We start from the raw sequence: 16,023 nt of genomic DNA, 5'->3' as shown, positions 1-16,023 counted from the left end.
TTTCCAGTCCTTAGGGCTGAACTGCTCTTCCTGTTATAACCCAACCATGTTAATTACCACTTCTTTTGTGCTTTTGGGCCTCCTGGCTGCTGCACCTGATTCCCCTTGCTCTCCTCTTCCTTCTCCTCCCTCTCTCCCACAAGGCACAGCTCAGTGTCATGCCCACTCTGGACTCCCCCAGGTGTCCCTGATTTTGACTGTACTTTCCCACATTTCTATAATGAACTTTCTCCTCCACCACACCTAGTAACAGTTATGCTTCCTTTCCTTCTTATTTCTGTTTTTTATTCATTTATGACACCAGAGTAAGGTAGGTAAGGCAAACATGGTAATACACAAAAAATGATAACAGTATAACTGACAACACAACAAAGCATGTGGTATTCTGATTAGTATAGTCATTCACTAAGGAATATGGCCCATATCATATTTGCTTATACTTTAGTAATATTTAAAGGCCTTGTTAAAATTAGAATTATAAACTAACATTGAATCTTTTTCAGAAATGAACCATAATTGTAATTAGTATTCATTAGTTTATTCCTACAAAGTATTAAATTTTAGATATGTAAGACAGACACCTGAAAAAGTCTGAATATTAGTAAATGAATGGTCTTTCTTAGTAATTTTGAGATAATAAAATTGTTTTTACTGAAGGTTTAGATTATCTTTAAACTTAAAAATTTTAACCAGTCATTTTAGCATTTATAAGCCCATAAACATATGACAAAGAATATATCTGATAAATGTTAAAGTGTTACAATTGCAGAAAATTTAAGTGGTTTAGAATAAGAGGAATAAATATAAGAAATATTTTCTATTTTATCTCACAAGTTAACCTCCATGAACTCAGTATTTGAGACAATTTGTGAATCCGCTTTTAAAATACAGCTTATGCTGTCAAAACTAATGTCATTCGTAAACCTGAGTGGAGATATAGTATCCCCATTCCTAGTCTCTCCATAGCTTTTATCCTGAAAGAATTTTGAGTTTTGCCAAAGGCCTTATCTCTATTTATTTAGATACTCGTGTGATTTCTGTCCCTGAGACCATATATGGGGGATGGATATTGTAAGGGGTTGTTTGCATTTAATAGTAGTTGGGGGTGAGATGTCATTTTCTTCAGTAATGTAGCCACTAATAAGATTCTTGTTCCAATAAATAACCTTCTCCCACACTCAGACAAGAAACTCTAATGAAATAGGTGACTACACAAAAAATATTTGTGAGTAACAGCAGGAAATGTTGAGAAGAAAGGCTTCAGCAGAGGAGGGCAAGGGATGAAGAAGGGGAATGGGAATTAAGATAACTAAAATGTATTATAGTAATAGATAAAACTATCCAACAAAAAACATTTAAAAATAAGTCTAAGTCCAAGTGGAAATACATAGCACATGAAAATAAAGTAGATGTTACCATTGTAAAATGGCATTCCCTAAAAGACAATATTGTATTTGGGTAAAGAATAGACAACTATAAACAAAATATATCTTTAACTTCATTTTGAGTACTGCATCAAACATATTAAACATCAAATATGCTCCTGTTATATATGGGGGCTGAATTATGGCCTTACAACTCTATGCAGTGTCTTGTGGTCTCAACTCACCACGTTCTGATTTTCCTTTCATGAAAATTACATGTATCAGTTGTAATATGTTTTGGATCTTGCCAGATCATATGGTTTAATAGAGTGCTTATCTGTTTCTCCTGGTTCAGATGTTTACATTTCCGTGAAATAATTTTGGAGAAAATTCCCTAAAGAGATTACTCTAATAATAAGAAATTGGGATTTGAGAGCTTTTTTGCCCCATGAATCCTACCATCTGTCTGTTTGCCTACTTCACCTAAGCCCTTATTGACCCTCATAATTCTTCATTGACTGAGATTGAAGTGTCTTTCCACTGGGTTAATAACAGAAGTCAAATAAAGCGCAATTTGATTTTGGCACCCATTTAGAAACATAGTGTCAAACAATAAACAGATCATCTGAAACAAACAAACAAACAAAGGTTGCTTTTAAAAACAAAAGCCTAGTTTTACTTTGCCAATAAATGTCTTGCTAAGTCTGAAAAATGCTTATCTGAACTCTGACCAATTACCCCAAATGACCGCAGACTTTTTTCTTGAAATCACCAATTAAATACTCAGACCTTGTATAACACTTAAGACATTTAAAATTTGTTTGTTTGTATAAAGGACTCTGGTGGATGTCGTCATTTAGTCCAGCTTGGACAGGTTTCTCCAAGGCTTTTCTCAGTCCTTCCAAAACAAGTTACCACATCAAGGAACCTTTGAGATCTAATGTGATTTCCACTCTAGCAAATGTGTAGATGGCTGAGTTCTTAATGAGTCAAGACAAAGGGTTTCCTTATAATTGACACACAGAACTATTTGTTAATGGATTCTAGCTCCTGCCAAGTTTTCCTGTTAAGCTATTCATGTGTATAACAAATGTAAGTTCCAAGAGGGTAAAAAGTAGCGAGAGTGCTAGAAATTTTAAAAAGTTTTTTAAAAAGTCTCTAAATTCCCTTAGCTTACCACTACGGAGCTCCTGACTCAAGAACCGCTAGTGCCCTCTCCTGGCCAAAAGAGAGACAGATTTTACACTATCTAACGACAGAGGAACTCTGAAATGAGATGTCAAACACTTTGTGACTTTGTGACCCCTCCTAAAAAGTAGCATATAGAGAAGCACTGTTAGGAAACCTAGAAAACAGACTTCCATGATTTTTACTGACTTTATATGAATAATATTTCAATGTCCAGGTCCACTGGTTTGTCTATGATTTCATAAGTAAATTCCAGCATGACAATGTTGTCCAACCAGAAGAAATTGAAAAATGATGTATATATATAAGTGTTTATGTCAGTTCCTATGTGCCTATGGAGAAATAGTTCATGAGTGTGGATAAACTAATATGTCTAAATCTGTTTAAAAGTAGTTTTCTCATAACAGCTATTATTCTTTTCATGGACAGTCACATTTCTTGTGTGAATACATACAATGATTTATTACAATGGAGAACCCTACAAGGAAAGTGCATGTTTGTAGTATATCAACACAAGCACATAATGGGATGCATGTTTACACACACAGTGAAAGCAATGCTATCCTTTCCAGAATAATTGTTTTGAAAAACTGCATTTATATCTTTGAGTCATTTGTAAATTTCCCTCTAGCAATTGCAGTAAGAGCCACAAACACATTTTATTACTTTCTAAAAACATCTCATTTGCTTAATTTTTATTGACATACATACATTGCACATAGTGATGTATTTCCTAAAGACACTTTTGTACGAGCATATCATGTACTTTCTCCCCATGAGTATGTTCTGAAAACTCCCTTTGCTTCTCCAGACATGTGTGTGTGTTTTATGTATACTACATTAAATATAGGATAATATAGGATATACACAAATAAGAAATTCATTCAACACTTGACCTTCTTATTATTTCCTATATTATGATAATGTTCAGTTATATTCATTTTCTTACAAATAATGAGGGTTCATTCTTCTTTGTGACAAAATAAAAATCCACTGTTTATGTATAAATATAAATTTTATCTTTCTGATCTTTATTATATTTTAGTTGTATGGGTAACACATGTATGTCACAGTGCACCTGTGGAGATCAGGTGATAACTTGTAGAATTTGGGCCTCTTACCATGTAGGTCCAGAGGATTAAACTCTTGTCATCAAACTGACAGCAAGTACCTCAACCTGCTGATTAAGATCACTGGTTTTGTTCATTTATGAATTTATTGATATGCTTGCAAATTTTATAAGTTGGCAACTGTGAAGAGTGTTACAATAAATATAAAAGTGCAATATCTCTGTGTATACTGACTGAGAGTTCTATGGGTGTATAGCTAGGAATGTTGTAGCTATGTTATGAGGTAGTTCTGTTTTCACTGTGTTGTTCTTTTGTATGTGTTTATGTGGATGGGTGTGTGTACAGATGTGTGCATGTAGTTTCATATGTATATAAGTAGAAGTGCATATGTGTGCATATGCATGTACAGGACAGACAGAAACTTTGCATGTCAGTCTCAGGAATGTCATCCACTTCCAATGACTCAGCGTCTTTCACTGGAATGGGATTCACTAATTATGCTTAAGTGACAGGCCAGCAAGTCCCAGTGATCATTCTGTCTTGATCTCCACGGTTTGGGATTATAGGTGTATACAACTAAAATTAATAGATTTTTTAAATTAATGTTTCTATTTTTCTTTGAGAAATGCACATGTACATATATAATAAATATTTTTGTCATATCCATACTATTTCCTCCCATTCTCCATGGACACTTTTCCAATAAGTACTTCTCCCCTACCCCCATGCTTCAAGAGCTCTTCTACATTTAGAGCCCACTGGATCCAGTTAGTGTTGTCCATATGTGCTTAGGTATTGAATCATCCACTGGAGTATGGGCAATCTATTTGTGGCCACAGTCTGAAAGAAAAATGACTCTCTTTTCCTCAGCAACAATCAACTGCCAATAATTCATCAAATAGGTGTGGGACTCTTGAGATCTTTCCTCATTCATGCTGGACTTTAACTGGCTTATTTTTGTGAAGGCAATCTCAGTTAATGTTAGTTTATGCATTCAACAGTCATGTCACATTCAGAAGATTCAAAAGACTCATAGTGTTTCACACCAATCTTTCCCATTCTTTGGCTCCTTCCTTCCTTTCTTTCATGATATTCTCCGAGCCTTGGTGGTGGAACACTGATATAGATATCCTACTTGGTGCTAAGAATGCACAATCACCTACTATTAATATTTTGACCAGTTATGAGTCTCTACATTAACCACTGACTACTGCAGAACTTTCTCTGACCAATGTTGAGAACAGGATTGACAACATGACCATGTATCCAAAAATATGAGCCTATGGATGTTGTAGGGGCTTTCTCATTCAAAAAAAGACACATATCCATTGTCTACATCCTCATCTCAGTAGTGGGATCATATGTGACTTAAATCTGTGCAGGTCTTTTGCATGATGCCATAGTCTCCATGAGCTCATATGTGTATTAGTCCTGATGTGTTTAAAGGATTTTGAGCAAAGGTACACTCAGAAATTTTGTTGGTTTTGTGGGAACTGAAATCAGTTCTTCCTGCCTGAATTCAGTTTTTAGTTTTGGAAGGACATCCAAACTGATATCCATACTGGTTGTAATAATTTACATTCCCAGAGGCAGTATGTAAGTGTTCTCTTTAACCCACATTCTCACCAGCATTTTGTGTTATTTGTTTCTTTAATAATAGCCATTGTGACAGTGGTAACATATAATATTAATGTAATTTCATTTGTACTTCATTGAAGGCTAATAAAAATCCCAACAGCAAGCATGAGAAAACCTTTTTTGAGCTATTTGTCAGGATTGTCCAAGAAACGGACAAAGTATACAGCCTATTGCTGCTGCCATTGGTTGATTCCAGAGGGGGAAGGTAAATCACTATTGCTGAAGACACCATATACTTCAGACCAAGGCCCAGAGACCCTGGAGCTGGACCAGACCTGACTGGCTTCTCCCTGAGGCCTAGATTTCAATTGTATCATAATGTGCCATGTAAGCTTCCAAAGGAGAAAAATCAACCAGTAGCCCTCCCCAGGTAGAATGCCTATGAACGATATCAATGACCAGCATGGCAAGATCTAAGGATAAAGCCGGGCGGTGGTGGCGCACGCCTTTAATCCCAGCACTTGGGAGGCAGAGGCAGGCGGATCTCTGTGAGTTCGAGACCAGCCTGGTCTACAGAGCTAGTTCCAGGACAGGCTCCAAAACCACAGAGAAACCCTGTCTCGAAAAACCAAAAAAAAAAAAAAAAAAAAGATCTAAGGATACAGTAGTGGCATGTATACCTTAACTGTAGCCAAAAGCTCAATAATTGGACTTAAGATCAGCTCAACAAGAGGGAAATCACGTCTACTTCCCGATCCAACAACACAGAGCTAATGAAATTGTGGATATTGGAGGAAACATGCAACCTTCACTTAACTAGTTCACTAAAAAAGCACAATCCCTAACTATACTGTAAATAATTGTCTTTATACTCAATGATAAGTGTTTTCTTCACCTCTTACAAAGGACACTTCTCTTTGCAACAGAGAAATCATTACAGAAAAACACAACCAATCAAAATTAGGAGATTTTGGAGCACACTCCCAATGGATATATATACAAAGCATCTCCTGAATCTGAGTCTCAAAGGAGCATTGAGAAAGAGAGAAGAGAAAGTAAGAGCCAGAGGATCAGGGAGTTTGCTATGAGACTGTGTATCCTAGTGATGTTAGAAGTTACACTCAGAATCTTTCACCAATATGACAGCATAAATATGAGCTGAACAACAATAGAATGCTAAAGTGGATGGGAGAAAGGCCACAGGACCTCAACATGATACAAGGAGCTACTAGCAACTAAGGAATGCTGAGAGTAGGGGAAACAGTCTTTTCCAAGGAAGAGCACATAAATTTGCTGTCTATTGCCCTGTCAGCCTGACATGTACACAAGTAACAGACTGAGAAGATTTTATTTCTGAATATATATGTATATGCTAGTACATACATTCTTGTAAAAACAATTTATTATAAAAAGAGCCCATGATTTCAAAAGAGAGAAAGGAGGGATATGGACATGTGTGTGTGTATGTGTGTGTGTGTGTGTGTGTGTGTATGCATATATATCACTGTTCAGTCCATTTTTCTTTCTGCATGAGCATGACCTGGTCCCTGTGGTTTTGCTCACATCCTCAGTATGTTTGTCAGGAAAGGGATACCCTTTTAATCCCAGCACTTGGGAGGCAGAGGCAGGTGGATCTCTGTGAGTTCGAGACCAGCCTGGTCTACAGAGCTAGTTCCAGGACAGGCTCCAAAAAAAAAAAAAAAAAAAAAAAAAAGCCACAGAGAAACCCTGTCTCGAAAAACCAAAAAAAAAAAAAAAAAAAAAAAAAAAGAAAAAGACATTACATCAGGGCCAGCTCTCCAATCACCCACCAGAGGTGAGGGGCAGGGCAGGTGGCAACTCATTTGTTAATGGCAGATGAGAGGTGGGTCCAGATCTCCCACACTCACATTCTTGGGGCTGGTTCACTAGCACCCATCAATAGGGTCTTTTCTACTGTGCTGCCAGGTGAGGTGCAGGGCCCCCTTTTCTGGGTGCTGCAGCTGGTAAGAGGAATGGTTGGCTCCCTCACACCACCCCTGCCTCTTGCCTAAGGCGACCACGGTGTGTGGGAGAGATGGAGAGCTGTCTCTGTCCCTCCCCAGTTGCAGCACTCTGGAGAGTGGCCTCTGCTGGCCATAATAGTGTAGGTGTAGGAGATCTGAGCCAGAGGGGTGAAAGCAGAAGAAATGGCCCTGCCCCTTGCTCTTTACTGCAAAGGGTGAAATAACCAGGGAAATGCTGGAGAGCTCACCCTGGTGGTGAGGATGGGAAAGAGCTGGAAGGCTGACCAATCTGGCAACTATCCAGGCCCGGCAACTGGGTTAGGAACTGGCCTCCCCAACATCCACCCAATCTATGAACTTCTGGAGCAAGGGAAAGGGCCAGTTCTGCAAATCCAAAATTGCAGGATCTCCATGACACCGGGCAACAAGAGGATATTCAAGAGGAGTCCCATTAAGGATCCAGCATGGATAGTGTAGCAGAAACCAAAGGCATCAAACCAGGCCAATGATTTTGTAATGAACACTTACAAGAAAGATACATGGAAAAAAAGGTTTACTGCATGACTCACTGTGCTACACTACAGCTTCCATGATGAGAGTTTTCTTTTTCTTTTTTCTCTTAAATTTTATTTCATTTGGGGTGTGTGCAAGGGCAGGTGGTGAATATGAAGGGATGGGAAAATGAATAGGAATGAGTTGCATTGTGTGAAAGACACAAAGAATAAATAAAAAGAAAGTTAAAGGAAAGAAAAGAAAAAAGATAATTGAAAACTAGAACCACACTCTGGCATCTCAAGCCTCTGGTCATTTCAAAGCCAGAGTCTTGGCTTAGGCAATTTTGGCATCTCTAGCTTCTGACAAGAACAAGGATTTCCAAGGATATTCCTCATATTTAGCTAAGAAAGAAACTAATCATCTTTCTTTGGAATCTTTTTACCCTAAACTTCAGAGCAATTTTTACCTCTAGTTCTTATCACTGACACCTCAGTTTCCATGTGCATCCAATGAAGATTTACTGTCATAGTACCAAACAAAGCCCACTTAGGATTGTAGAAGTATTTGACACAGTCAAACAATCCCTGGCTATCCAGGCTTTTGTTTGAAACTTTGTTAGAGGCATCTATGATTTCTTCCTAATATTCTGCTCTGCCTAACCACAGAATATTTTCAGCAATGATCAAGTGGATTTCATTTTAAAGGCTACTACAAGGGGACACATGTGTAACAAAAGTCTCTGAATGCCTTGCTGACGATAAATGGACAAATGAGCAAGGTAACCTACTAGGACTTCCTTGTTAACAGTAGCTTCTCTGTAAGTCCTTAAAAGAAATTTCCATTTCTATAGCTCAGACTAAAGTCTTGATAGTCATCATCATTTATGCCCCAGCTATTCTTAGCATACATGGGCAGCCCATTTATGGTCATTCTCCAGTTGTTCCTACCCTGGGCAGTCCTAGATACTTGCGTAATTGTCATACCCAAAGTTCCAAAGTCTTCCTTTATGCTGTCTATCCAGCATTTGGGTGGGTGGCTTCCTCTTCGCCTTATCCTCTGCACTTCTCCAAACAGAGCTATCATTGGGAATCTGCCATCATTCATTCTTGTAACATGGCTGAAGTATCTCAAGCACTGCTGCCGTATCCTATAATTTATTTCATTCTGTAGATGAAAATGTTTCTTTTTTGTTACTTATTTTTACTTAAAAATTCCCACCTCCTCCCATTTCCCTCCCCCTACCCTCCTCCCCCTCCCCCACTCCTCCTCCCCCTCCCTCTTCATTCCAAGAGCAGTCAGGGTTCCCTGCCCTGTGGGAAGTCCAAGGTCCTCCCCCCTCCATCCAGGTCTAGGAAAGTGAGCATCCAAACAGACTAGGCTCCCACAAACCCAGTACATGCAGTAGGATCAAAACCCAGTGCCATTGTCCTTGCCTTCTCAGTCAGCCCTCCTTGTTTGACACATTCAGAGAGTCCGGTTTGATCATATACTGATGGAAATGTTTCTTAATGTCATCGTTGCACAACTTATCTCTTCACGTGGCACCTAGAGTCCTCTGGAGACATGACATCTCAAACACATTCAGCTACTGTTCTGAGGAGTGTTTCATTGTCCAGTTTTCAGAGTTATAAAGAAAACAGCTCAAGACAAGTGTCTCATAGACTTCTAATTTTGTCATTGTCTTTATGTCTCTTGTTGATAAAACCTTCCTTAGTGCCTGGAATTCAGCCCTCGCTATCCCTATCTGCCTCTTGGCATCTGAAATAGTTCCCTCCTTTGAACTAAGGTTTCCTCCCAGATAGACTAAGTTTACTGCTTGAGGTTCTGATTCTTTATTACAAGGTTAAAATCCTTGTACACCCTCCCTAAGTGTTGTATGTCAGTCTTCTAGATGCTTAATTTTATACCAAGGTTTTCACTTACTACCACTACTCTATTTACCATGGTCTACGGCTCATTTGGATTTTCAGCAAGTAGTGCTATATCATCAATGAAACGCAAGTTGTTGATTCACACACTACCTGTCTCTATTCATATCTTCTCATCCTCCACAGCTATTGCTACTATAAATTTCAGGAATATATTAAAGAGTAGTGGTGAGAGGACGCATCCCTGTAACACTCCTACAATTGTCTTAAACTGATCACTTAATTCTCCATAGACTTTGACTGATGCAAAGATATCTTTATAGCCATTTTCTAGTATTATGATTTTCTCTAGGCACCTGCAAAACCTCATTGTTTCCCAAAGTGCTTTGCTCCAAATGCTGTCAAATGCCTTCCTGAAATCGATATTACAGACATATAAGTCTTTTCCAAATTCTTATATTTTTTTTCTGCCAGTTACCTCAAAGTAAAGATCTGATCAATTGTGCTCCTGTTAGTTCTGAATCTACCCTGGGCCTCTGCTAGGATTTTCTCTGTTCTACCCTTGAACCTTTGCAGGATAATGGAAGAGAAGATCTTACTGCTATGGCACAACAAACTAATGCCCTGTAATGTGAGCAGTCCAGCTTGTCTTCTTGTGTTATGAGAATTATGATTGAGTGCTTCCATTCCATGGGAATCACTTCGTGTTGCCTTATCTCTCTGAAGAATATGAGACGTGCCTTGGCCCCTGAGCTGCCAACTCTATATCCTCCACCTTGATGTCATCTTCTCCTGGGGCCTTCCTGTGCTTCACTCTTTTGATAGCTTCCTCTATGTCACCCCTGTCATATTTCCTCATTGTCTCCAGGGTTCAAGTGGCTGCTGAAGTGTTTTCCACTGTAGTCCATATTGACAGCATTAGGGTCATTGTATAGGGTGTCACAGAATTGTCTCAATCTTTGCTTTACTTCCCCTGGTTCTGTTAACAAATGGCCTTGCCCATCTCTAATCACCTGAATCTAAGGGGCATATCTGGCAGTTTTCCATCTGATAACTTTGTAGACAAGGTGTGTTTTATTATGGAGCCTAGCCTCTTTGACCTCTTTGCATATACCTTGATTATACAGCTCTCTATCCTTCTTTGCTCTTCTTTTGACCTCCCCGAACAGATAGTTGTGGTGTTTTGATGCCTGTGGATTGTCTCTTCATTTTCTCTTTAGCTTCCTTCTTTCTTCTGCCAGATTGATCTTCTCTGCAGTAAGCCATTTTACTGGTTTTTCCCTTTTTGCATACCCAAGCCTCTCCTTGGAAGTCTCCTATATAGCTCTTTTGATGTTCTCCTGTTGACTTTCTATATTTGTAAAGGGTTGTTTAATGATTTCACTAATCTTATTTTCAGTGGTTCTCTTCAACTCCTTCCATAAGTTGAGTTCATCAGTTGTTTACGATTGATCTTCTGGTTCATCTTGCCTGGCATTCCTCTCCTAAGTTTCAGTTGAATATTGGCTATAACAAGTTGATGATCTGACCCTAAGTCAGCACTAAAAAATGATCAGCTGTTTCAGATGCCAGATAAGAGTTTCCTGCTGACCAGAATTTAGTCAATTTGGCTGTATGTGTGTTTGGGAATTCTGACGTCCAGCATCTTGATGGTTTGGCCTGCTTGAATTTTGTGTTGGATATGTACAAATCATTTATATAGCAGAGGTTCCCCTCTATCATTTCTTTGTCTTAATCCATGTTTCCATGACCCTATATTACATTCTTTCTCCGGATCACACTCTTGCATTGGAGTCAGTCATAACAATGAGTATGTCATTCTTATGTGCCCTGCTGACCTCATTCTGTAGATCTGTGTAGAAACTATTGATGACATCCTCTTTTGATTGATACTGCTGTTGGCATGTACACTTGTATGATAGTTACTTTACGTGTCAGTGTCTGAAATCTAGCTGATATAATTCAGCCATTTACAGGTTGTGACAGACCAGCTCAGCCAGAGCACTGGGACAGACAGAACATGGTCTCAGGAATAGGTGGGTAAGGAGTCGGCGAATGACAAACAGACACACGACTCAAAGGAATTGCATCTGAATGTGTCTTTACTAAGCATGAGGCTCATTCTTTATACAGAAAAGATTGCTTAACAGCATGTATTGTTTTTTCATGTGGTACAGATTATTCTTAGAATCATTATATCAGCTACATGAGAATAGAATTTCATCAGACAGATGTCCCTGGTGTGAGTCTGTGGTTGGTCATGCTAGACATGGCTTGGCATTAGTTTCAATATAAATCTTTATCTAGGCTATGAGTTCATGGCATTTTGAGCTAAGGGCAAGCAGTTGTGGTTAACAGTCACACAGTCTAGAGTCTTTTCATATTTCTGAAATCTATGAGGAAGAACTTCTTTTCTTTTCTTTCTCCATATTTCTAACTCCTTTTCAAACCTTCCCCAAAACCAATCTCAAGAAGTTATAGGCATTTATCTCTCTCTTCTATGTTTATCCCAATTTTTTGCTGAATCTGTCTTAATTATTAAATTAAGTTTGCCTTTTTTTTATTTATTAAGCACCAGAATAAACATGGAAACCTTCCCTTGAATGTTAAGCCATCTTCCTCCATTAGCATCATATACTCTTGTATATGGCAGTGGCTCATCAGTAGACTCTGGAAACTTAAACATACTATCTTTCCTTCCAGAAGAAACCAGACTCTATTCCTTGGAACATTAGCAGGTAATGCCAAAAGTGCAAGGGTTCCAATGCAAGAAGCACAGCACACACAGGCATTCTTCCTTGAAACTTTTGCCACATCTTATGTGAGAGACCTTGCACACTCCACAGGAGGTGGCATGACAACAGGTCTGTACCTGAGCATGCATTTTTGAGCCAAACTGGATAGCACTAAAGCTACATTTGTTGTGTTTTCCCTCTCCACCTGAGTTCATAATCTTGCATCTGTTTACTACAAGTTCTTTTGTTCCTGTCCAATGGATTTCTGCCAACTAAATGATTATATAAGGGAATGTTATAAAATATTAGGGAAAAAAGGCAGTTAATTATTTTGCATTATTTTAGAACTCTGGCAAACAAGATAATTTCCACTTACTTATGAATGGTAAGGTTTCTTTCACTTTTTATTTCATGAAACATTTTGAAGATAATTGTTATTAGTTCAATGATAAAAATTCATTCATTTAAGGTTTTTGTTGAGACAGTACTATTTTTTAACATCAACGTTAAAATGATTGGGAGGGGTTTTCATTATTTAAGAATTTTGTAAATGTGTATAGTAAATCTGGGTCATTTTTACCTGCATTACCTCTTCTCATCTCCCTTCCTCTTATGCTAAAACCTTCTTCCTTCCAAGAAGACCCCCACATAAATACTGAGTATGATCATGATTGCTTGAATGAGCATAACTGTGCATAAGGCGCAGTGCTTACCTAAACATTTCAATGTATTTTCAAAACATTGCCAGGTGATCTGCTGAATTTGATTGGTATATGTTTTAGTGTTTCCTTTTCATCACTAATTTTATTCATTTTTGTCTTCTTTTCCTTAAGTCAATTTGACTAAAAGGGCTCTCAATCTTTTTTTTAATCTTTTCCAATAATCAACACTTTGCCATGTTTACACTTTGTATTCTTCATTTAGTCTTCATTCTGTTATTTTTTGTCTTTTTCTTTATTATTGCTTATTTACATCTCAAAGTTGGGGGTTTGGTGTGTTAATTCCTAAGACTTTGATGCATATCATATTTTTTTTATTTGAGATCTTGCTGGTGCTTTAAGGTAGACACTGATATAAAGAAAGATTCTCCGTAGATTTTTCTTGTCCTTTTGTATTTTTATTTTCATTAAGTTTTAGAATATTCTCAAATTTCTTCTTTATTTTTGCAGTGACACTCAAAATATACTGTTCAATATTCATGTCGTGTGCTTTTCTATAGTTCTTCTTGCTGTTGATTTAAAGCTTTATCCTATTATGAGTTGATAAATCCAAGAAATCACTTAAAGTTTTAACGTTATAACTTAAAATATGATCTATATTTAGAAAATTTCATCAACTACTGCAAAGTGTGTACATTCTGTCATGATTAGATGGAATGATTTTTAGATGGAGCATTATTTTCATGGTGGGTGACCTCTAAAGCACCATGGAGAAAAGGCCTGTCTTAATTAGGGTTTCTATTGTTATGATGAGATCCCATTAGGGTTTCTATTGCTATGATGAGATCCCAAGACTATAGCAATTTTTATAAAAGAAAAAATAATTAATTGTGGCGGCTTACATTTTCAGAGGTTTAGTCTATTATTCTCATGTTAGACATGGTGCTATGTGGAGAGATGTGGTGTTGGAAAAGAAGCTGAGAGTTTTATATCTTGATATGCATACAACAGGAAGTGCTCTGAGGCACTAGGTGTGGTTTGAGCATATATGAGACCTCAAAGCCAACCACCACAGTGACACACTTCCTCCAACAAGGCCATACCTGCTCAAACAAACCCACATCTCCTAATAGTGGCACCTCCTATGAGCTTATGAGGGTTAATTGCATTCAAACTACCACAAGGCCAGTCCATCATGAAGAAAGAAAAATATCCAGGTCTTTCTGTCCTTTTTGGTAGATCACTCAGAGAATGAGATACTTCTCAAGATATCGCCTCATCAAGACACATTTTAAATTGAAAGTGTTAAGAACTTTAACAATATAAGCTATAAATATGTCAATTATACCATCAACTTAGAAGGGATTTTTGTTAGCTTGCAGATTTTGTAGACCTAGATAGAATATACTGAAATTCTTTCAGCCTGTTAGATGAGGTCTTCCCTTTTCCCACTGAGATACTACATATTGGGTACTAGCACATGCTCTTATTTCTTGTTATTCTAACACTTTCTTTTTTTCTAAATCATGGTTACTTTTTTTTTCTTATTGTGTGTATTTGTGTCTAAGAGTGCTTGCATCAGTGGACAACCTGCAGGAGTTAGTTCTGTCCTTCTACTATGTGGGTCCCAGGAAGCTAGTACAAATTCTCAGGCTTGGTGTCAAGTGCCTTTAATCATTGAATAATATAAACAGACCTATTTTTTATCTTTCTAGATATCAATGTTTCTGACATTCAGCTGTTTTGAAACTTTCAGACTTTACTCCAAAGCATTTATGTGAGAACCATCATATAAAGCAGCACACTCCTCAAATGAATTGCATCTATCACCTAGATCCACTTATAAATGCTGCATGTCTTTAGTCTGTCATTTTTATGTTGATCTTTTCACAGTCCTTAATTTCTCACATGTACTGTAACATTGTTTTAAAGGCCTAAGTATTTATTGCTCTTCTTTACTTTTTCAATGATATCTTGAATATTCTTACAAATGTATTGTAGCCGACATTTCTGCAAACTTGGTAAGAATTTTCTAACACATATGTGATCCTGTAGAAAAAAAGTAACACTTTCTAAACATATGTCATAATGTAAATTGCAAGAAATTGAATCCAAAACATAATTTGAGAGTCTAAGGTCATAGCCAATTAACAGAAGACATCAGAATACAGAAAATTATTCATATTTGGATGCAAAACGTTATATCTATGTGTATATTATATAATTTGTGAAGCATTTCTTCCGATTGCTTAACTTTTATTCATAAAATAAGAATAACAATTATCCTGCTAGACTGAGATTAGGTTTATTATTAATAAATTGAGATGCAAAGTATAAGAGATAGTCAAATATGAGTATTAAAGAAACAATAACTAGAAGTTTTATGAACTATAGGCAGAATTTATGAGAATTTTGAGAAACTGCTGATGTTTTTAAGAAAAGATTACAATGAACACACCAAGAATATATTTCTTTTATTCATATTGTTATGTTTAGGTATACGTGGTTTTAAGTATTATAAAGCAAGATAAAAGCAAGGAAGAGGGTATAGCAGTACACACTGAGTTTAATTTTCTAAGGACTGAAGTAGGTTATGAAGGCAATTTTGAACTACAATAGATTAGGAGAATAAATAGAGATACTAGTAGTAAAACAGCTCATTGATTAGTGCTATAAAATACATATTTATATGCTACTAGTTTGCCCTGCCCCCTGAAAAAGTGAGCACTTTTAAATCAAGATTGTGGGCACTATGCGGTTTGCAGCAATGGCAAAGCCCAGCTTAGAGTTGTTCAAGAGAAATGCAACATGAACCATGAATTAACTCAGTATTCTACATTATAAATTAAAAAGTAATAAATCAATATGATAATCAAATGTCTTCAAATTTTCATATCAACATGAAATAACTATAAAATATTAATAAATAAATTAAATATTATTGAGTAATTTATTTGTATTTAACATATACATCCAATTTTTATTTCAACTAGCTACAATTACACAGCTTAGTGTAACACTACTGACTGTCAGGATGCTCACACCATAGATCTGTACTATAATCATTGAAGTAAATATATA

The sequence above is a fragment of the Chionomys nivalis genome, chromosome X, assembly GCF_950005125.1.
Source record: "Chionomys nivalis chromosome X, mChiNiv1.1, whole genome shotgun sequence".
Taxonomy (NCBI): domain Eukaryota; kingdom Metazoa; phylum Chordata; class Mammalia; order Rodentia; family Cricetidae; genus Chionomys; species Chionomys nivalis.
This window is presented reverse-complemented; position numbering follows the sequence as displayed.